The following is a 7,193-nucleotide window of genomic DNA, read 5'->3' on the forward strand; positions in this document are numbered from 1 at the left end:
ATGCTCACAACATCCCATACTGAAGTCAACATTAATCATCTATACTAATACCATCTTTGATATTTAACAACAACCTAAATATCCACATCAAGCAGAAACTGAATCAAAACTGCATTTCACCTTTAATCCAAAACAGAAACAGTTGATAAACCATTTATTTTATGATTAGCAAAACAATATCATAATTTAGATTGGAATCCTCGAACGATAGTGTGTTGCCTTCGGTGATCAGCCGCGGAGTAACACCGGTATGCCGAAGCATATCCAACTAAACAAATGGGTACCCAAGGCACATATCAGCCTAACAAGGTGTTATATCTTGTATAACCCATAGCTCACACTGGACTACCGCCACGGCCTCTTACGCAACCATCCAATCTTAAAAACATTTTATTGAAAGGGGTCATAATACTCGACACCCTTATAAACTTTTATTCCCCCATTCACTTGGGTAGGAATACTCGCAAAACCAAATCATTTTCCTCAAAATTCAAAACATTTATAAATCCATTAATTTGATAAGTAAAATCACTTAGCTATTCTAAACATAGAATAGCAGAAGAGTACTTGCATGATAAACATTTAATTCAGCGATATGTAAAACATTTATCTATTCTGAAATGGGAATAGAGAAAAATACTTGCATAATAACATTCAAAATAAATATCACTTGAACAATAAGTGATGATAGGAATACTTGCCTTTGGGTTTTTTAGCAGTTAGTAACACTCGTAGAAACGCAATTATCTCAGTCTGGCATCTCAACGCATCAGTGTCTTTTACTTTGCTAAATCTCTGATCTACTACTCATGTAGTGCTGTAACCCAATATTCCATACTATATAACTCTAGTCTTCATCCATTCCATCTGGTCCTGATCGTCTTGAAAGACTCGTATCTGTAATTATAAAATATCATTTTAATCATCAAAAAGATAATTACTAGACGAACTGCGCGTCAACACCCTATTTTCTACCCATACGATAGCCCACACATAAAGGAAACAGTCAAACACAAGACTCTTGACCCACGTACGAACGTAATTCACATAACATATAAACACATAACTCACATATCACATAATTCATATCAAACATGCCTCGGTTCGTCAAAAGGTTCGACTCGGTACGTTTAAAACTGAAATCGGGTCAAAAATATGATTTTTCGATCAATAATCGACTCAAAATGACTCGTAAAATAAGAGATCTTTTGAATCAAAAGAATTTAGGTCTCGAAACTATTTTTAATGAAAGCGGAATATTTTTCTGAGTCTATACGCGTTCGTTTCGTATTAAACGGATGAACGGTCTATTTTCTACGAATAAAATACGAATAATTCAATTAATAATAGTATTAATTGAATATTCAATACTCTATAAATATTTTTAAAAGCTCAAAATAATTTTTAGGAATTATTTGGCTTAATGATAAATAATTTAATTTTATTTAACTATTTATAAATAAAATTAATTGATTAAATGAATTAATCAATCAATTAAATCCATAAATAATTAACTAAAATAAATTATAAATAATTAAATCAAATTTAAATTTTTGAAAATAATAAAAGAAAATGATTTTTGGAATTAAAATAATTCTGTTAACTATTTAAAATAATTAACTAAATTTATTTTTGAATTTAAAAACAATTTTAGGAATTTTAAATGAATTTTGAATTATTTTCTGAAAATAATAACCAGAAACATGTTTTGACAAGGGATCATCTTCTTGGATCGAACAGCAGCAAAGCACAAGAACAAAGCCGAGAAGCTTGAAGAACTCGCCGGAAGTTTCCGAAATCTGGCGAGCTTCAACACCTCCGGCGAACCCCCGAATCACACCAAAACATCACGAAAACTTCTGTTTTTCACACCAAACTCGACCAAAATCATTCCAGAAATTGAATGGAAGCAACTACAACATCAAACTATCAAACCCACACAAAAATCGATCAAAACCATCAAGAACAACAAACTTTCCGTCCAAAAAATCGGTTTGCTTCGTTTCTCAACCATAATCGACGTACTATATATCAAAACGATGCTAGAAACACATACAATCTATTCGTATCATCACAATCAACAACCAATTAACGTATAACCCAAAATATTGAAAAATACAAACTAACAAAACCTTTAACTCGACCTATTCATTCCGGAAATAGAACGAACACAAAAATGGTATGAATCGACTCTAAATAACATGTTAAGGCTAATTCTAACATCAAAAACAACCAAAAACTCCTGAAAATCAAGAACCCAATTCGTACTAATATGATGAACTACGTTTTTTGAGAAGTAACCAATGTGATACTCTTCACCATAAGAGCATACAGTTGCATCATCTCTGCATCAACATCCACTTCAGATAAATTTTTAGGTTCTGAATCATCATCATCAGAATCTGATGACTCTGAATCAGACTGTATGATGAGAGCCTTTCCTTTTTCCTTCCTAGAGACAATTTGCTTTTCTTCAGCCTTTAAAGCAACTGTCGTAGACTTCCCTCCATGCCTCTTCTTTCTTTGCTCCATCTCAAGTTCACGAGTCTTGAGCATCCCTTAGATTTCATCAAGAGACATATCAACAAGTTCATAGTTGTCTCTTTATTGTAGTAGCTTTCAAATCCCACTTTTCAGGAAGAGCTAGTAGAAATTTCATATTTGAATCTTCTGGATCATATTCCTTATCCACTAGTGACAGATCATTCAATAGCTTTGTGAATCTGTCATATGTATCAGTTAGTGACTCATCAGATTTTGAGTCAAAGTGCTCATACTCCTGTGTGAGTATTGTCTTTCTATTCTTTTTGATGGCATTGGTTCCTTGACATCTCACTTCCAATGCATCCCAGATTTCTTTTGCAGTCTTGCATCAAATCATCCTGTTTGACATAACATTGTCAAGTGCACTATGAAGCAAGTGTCTTACTTTTGCATCCTTGCCTAGTGAAGAGATGTCTTCAATGGTGAATTCTCTCTTTTCTTTGGGAATCATCCTCTGTGGCTCATTCCCAACTGTAACAGAAAGTTTTGTGGGCTTGTATGGACCATCATAAATTCTATCTAAAAAATTCTGGATCTGTAGCTTCCAGAAACATGGCCATCTTCACACTCCATACAGGGTACTCAGACACCCTGAGCAAAGGAAACCTGATGGTTTCATATCTACTGGTGTTTTGAATGGGTTGAACCTTTGCAGGTTCTTAAGGGTCTGGTATTTTTGCTTGATCAGACATGATTGATTATTTGTTTGGATCATAACTGTTTGTAAGCTTAACAGTTTGGCTCTGATTCCACTTGTTAGGCCTCAATGATACTATAGAAGGGGGTTGAATATTGTATCTACAATCAATTCGATTATTAACATAAGTATGTAACAGAAAACAAGTTTATTCAATATATCAAACTCTGTTACAGTAGGTTTAATCTACTCTCTCAGTGATGTATGATATCACTAAGAGCTGCTAGGGTTACAATGAATAATATTCTCGTGAATGATAGCACATATAGTGTAAACCCTAATCTATGTTTATATAATTCATAGTTACAAGATAACTACTAATTGATATGATAATGATTCTATTTCCTAGAATACATCAATCAGAAATTATCTACTGCAGTCCTATAGCTGTCCAATTCTTCATGCATATCTTTACTTGTTTAATCCAGACCCTCTACTGTAAATCAGTTGCTTTCCTTATCTGAAGTGTACCCGCACTTAAGTCCTGATATAAGTTCTGACGCCTTAAGTTCTGATAACTTCCTGTCTTCAGTAAGTTCTGATTTCCAGTTAAGTTCTGATATTAAGTTATAAAACTAAACAAATCAGATTAGACATGACATCATAAATATATATAACAGGAGATTTGACTGGGTTACTGCCATGTACACCACTCTCAAACCCTTGTGTGTCTTGCAACACACTGGCACTTGAATGTGCTATACTTGCCTCCCCTATGACAGGATCATTGGCAATTGTACTCCTAGCATCAACTACCAAGGCAATTTCTGCTAGAGTTGTGAGGGGAGTTGTCCCTACATGAGGAACCTCCAATTGAATTGGAGAGGATTTAGATAGCTCCCCCTCAGGAGTACTACCCTCAAACCTTTCAGTCTGTGAAGACTGTTTTGCACATGAAGGTGCATTAGAAATATCCATGGGGTCTTCAGTAAAAACTGATGAAACCCCCATTGTTTTGATGGTGTCATCAAGGTCTACCCGAGCATGTAGCCTCTCACCATCTAAATGTAGTGTCTGGGTGGTGAGCAAAGCTTCTTGAGCTAAGTCACTTGATTTTTATTGCACTTGAGAAGTGGTAACAAGTGGAATTGGAATAGAAGAAATTTTAGTCATAAGTATTTATTGCTCAGTTGTGAGTGTTGGCAGCTCCCCCTGAATGAATGAGGGAGCTTCAAGAGATGTGTACTCACAGTGTGTGCCTTCTGTATTTCTCCTACCATACACTTGAATTTCTTCTTGTGCAGGCTGTACAGACTCACTACTGGTTGCTTTTACAACTACATCCTGTTGGGAGGATACAGAGGAGACTAGAGTGGTCAGCTCAGTTTGCTAACTCCTTTTGGATCTTTTGACCAGAGGTGACTCTTTTTCAGTTATCTCCTCACCACTCTCAGTTACCACAGTTAGGTTTATTCCCTTTCTCTTCTTTTTACTCACCTCATCATTTTGGGAAGATGAGGTGGTTGGTTTCCTAGCTTCTACATGTTTTCAAGGAACAGGCTCAACTTGGGTAGGTTCATGTGGGTGTGCCTGTGTTTGTACTTCCACAGGCTCAGAAACTATTGTTGTACTGGGTTGACTATCACTTGTTTGAAAAAGATGTGTCCTAAGTCCAATCATGTATAATGATTTAGGAATAACTTTTATGTAATCTGTTTTGATTTTATTGATATTAATAAAAGATTTGTTTTGGTTTTATTGCGGGCTTTATCTATTTAAGTGTTTAAATAAGATATACCATAGTTTAGAGTAAAGCTTTTTATGGATTATGATGAGATCATAATAATGAGACCTAAAAAGATGATAACTCTGAACTTAAATATTTCCTGGTCGTAGGATTACTAACTGGTAATTAGTAATCCGCAAAGATCGGTACATACTATGCTTGCTTCATTATGAAGGATGTCTGTTCACATAGACATTTATATGGGGACACTATAGCTAGTATGTAGGTGCTTATTATAGAATAAATTTACTGAACATGACTCACGCAGATGAACAACTGATGGAGTTCACTCACGTGTCAGCAGATGTTCACATAGTGATAGTTGTACAAGTATCCTTAGACTTGAGGTCATCATAGTCATCTTGTGTACACTGAACTATACTTTGGTTTAGTTCTTAGTCTCCAGGGACAATAATAAGGGCTCTACTGGGTGTAGGAATTTGTACACGAAGATAGTGTATGATCAATAAAGGATCTACCCCTTCCAGTGAAAGGATGAGAATGTTCAATGATGATCCACTTATGCTAATTCAGGAATCTCTGGCCAGAGTGAATGAAATTAGAAAGGAGTTTCTAATTCACATTAATTAGAACTAAGCATAGTAAATGGGAAAGCATATGATTAAATAAGATAGGCTTGACACGAGTTCCATGCCTTGTATTTAATCATGACATTGCAGGGTAGAAGGAATTAATTGTACGGTAACTATTCACTGAATAGGTTCTTGGTATTCTAAGCAGTGAATTCGTATTATCCGGATAGTCGCGATATGCTGAGAAGTATCCCTCACGATGTAGAATAAATATGATTAATTTATTAATTAATCATATTTAATAAATTAGAGAATTTATATAAATAATGATAAAATAGTTTTATTATTATTTATTTCTACTACCGGCTTAATATTGAACCTACAAGGTCACACCATAAAAGAGAATGATTTAATGGTGGAGGAATTAATTAATAATGGCTGATAATTATTTATTTGTGAAATAAATAATTAATTAGAAAATTTAATAATTGATTAAATGAGATTTAATTAATTATAAAATTAATTAAAAAAAGTTCTTAATATTATTAATTAAGAATTTAATTTTGGAAATTAAATCAAGTAAGAGAATTATTTTTCTAAAGTGTTTAGAAAAAGGATTAATGATTAAAAGGTGTTTTAATTATTAGTTAATTGGTTAATAAGAATAATCAATTAAAGGGTTAATAATAATAATATTTTATGGGAAAATTTCCGCTGAAAATTTTGCCTATAAATATACTATTATAAACCCTATTTGCCTCAACCAAAAAATAAAATAAAAACCCTAATTCTAAAGTAGAAAAGAGAGGGAGGCAACTAATTCTCTCAACCTCTTCCTCCCTCCATTATTTTGATCCCTTGGTGGATACCGGTGGAGTGCTTCACAATTGAGGAGCAGCTGCTAGGGATCTCCGTTCATCGTTCTTGGATCGCTATTAAAGACCTCCATCTTTCCATTAACGTAAAGCTTCTTAAGGTAAACATACTGAACTACGAATTAAATATTATTTTTCGGATGGATCATGCGGAGGGTTTCGGTTTTTTTTTAAGATTTTAATTTACGTTTTCATTGCGTTTATGTGCTAAAAACCCTTCAATGGTATCAGAGCTACTTGCGAAAAGTTTTTAATTCGTTTATGTGTTTAACTGTTTTCGATATATGAGCATGTACGTGATTCGCCATGATTTGATGTTGATATAATATGCTTATATATGTATGGTTTTGAATATATGATATTCATGTGAGTTGTATAATCATAAGATGATTATGTAATCTGTATATATACTGATATATACATGATTTATATTTGTTCTAATTATGAGAATCATATTAGATACGGATTCTGAATTGGCTGCTGCAGATTTGCTGAAATCTAGGTCTGGCGTTTGACGTCGTAACTGCCCGTAAACAGTGATTCTTGTTTTTCTGATTTGATTCTGATTTTTCTAATTTTTGTCATATTTTATTTTATGATTAGATCATGGATAATATGATATGTTAAGATCAGATTATGTGTTTTAACATGCTTTTATGTGTTGTATGATCATGGTGGATGGTTATGGCCTTTCGACCTTAGTGTAATGGTTTTGGTTTTGGTTTTAAATACGACTTGCATGTCATCAATCTTTGTAATCATAAATCTCGAATGTAACTTGAGTTATTCTTGTAAGTTCATTAGATTAATTTTACTTT

The sequence above is a fragment of the Apium graveolens genome, chromosome 11 (genome assembly GCF_009905375.1).
Source record: "Apium graveolens cultivar Ventura chromosome 11, ASM990537v1, whole genome shotgun sequence".
In the NCBI taxonomy this organism is placed as follows: Eukaryota; Viridiplantae; Streptophyta; class Magnoliopsida; order Apiales; family Apiaceae; genus Apium; species Apium graveolens.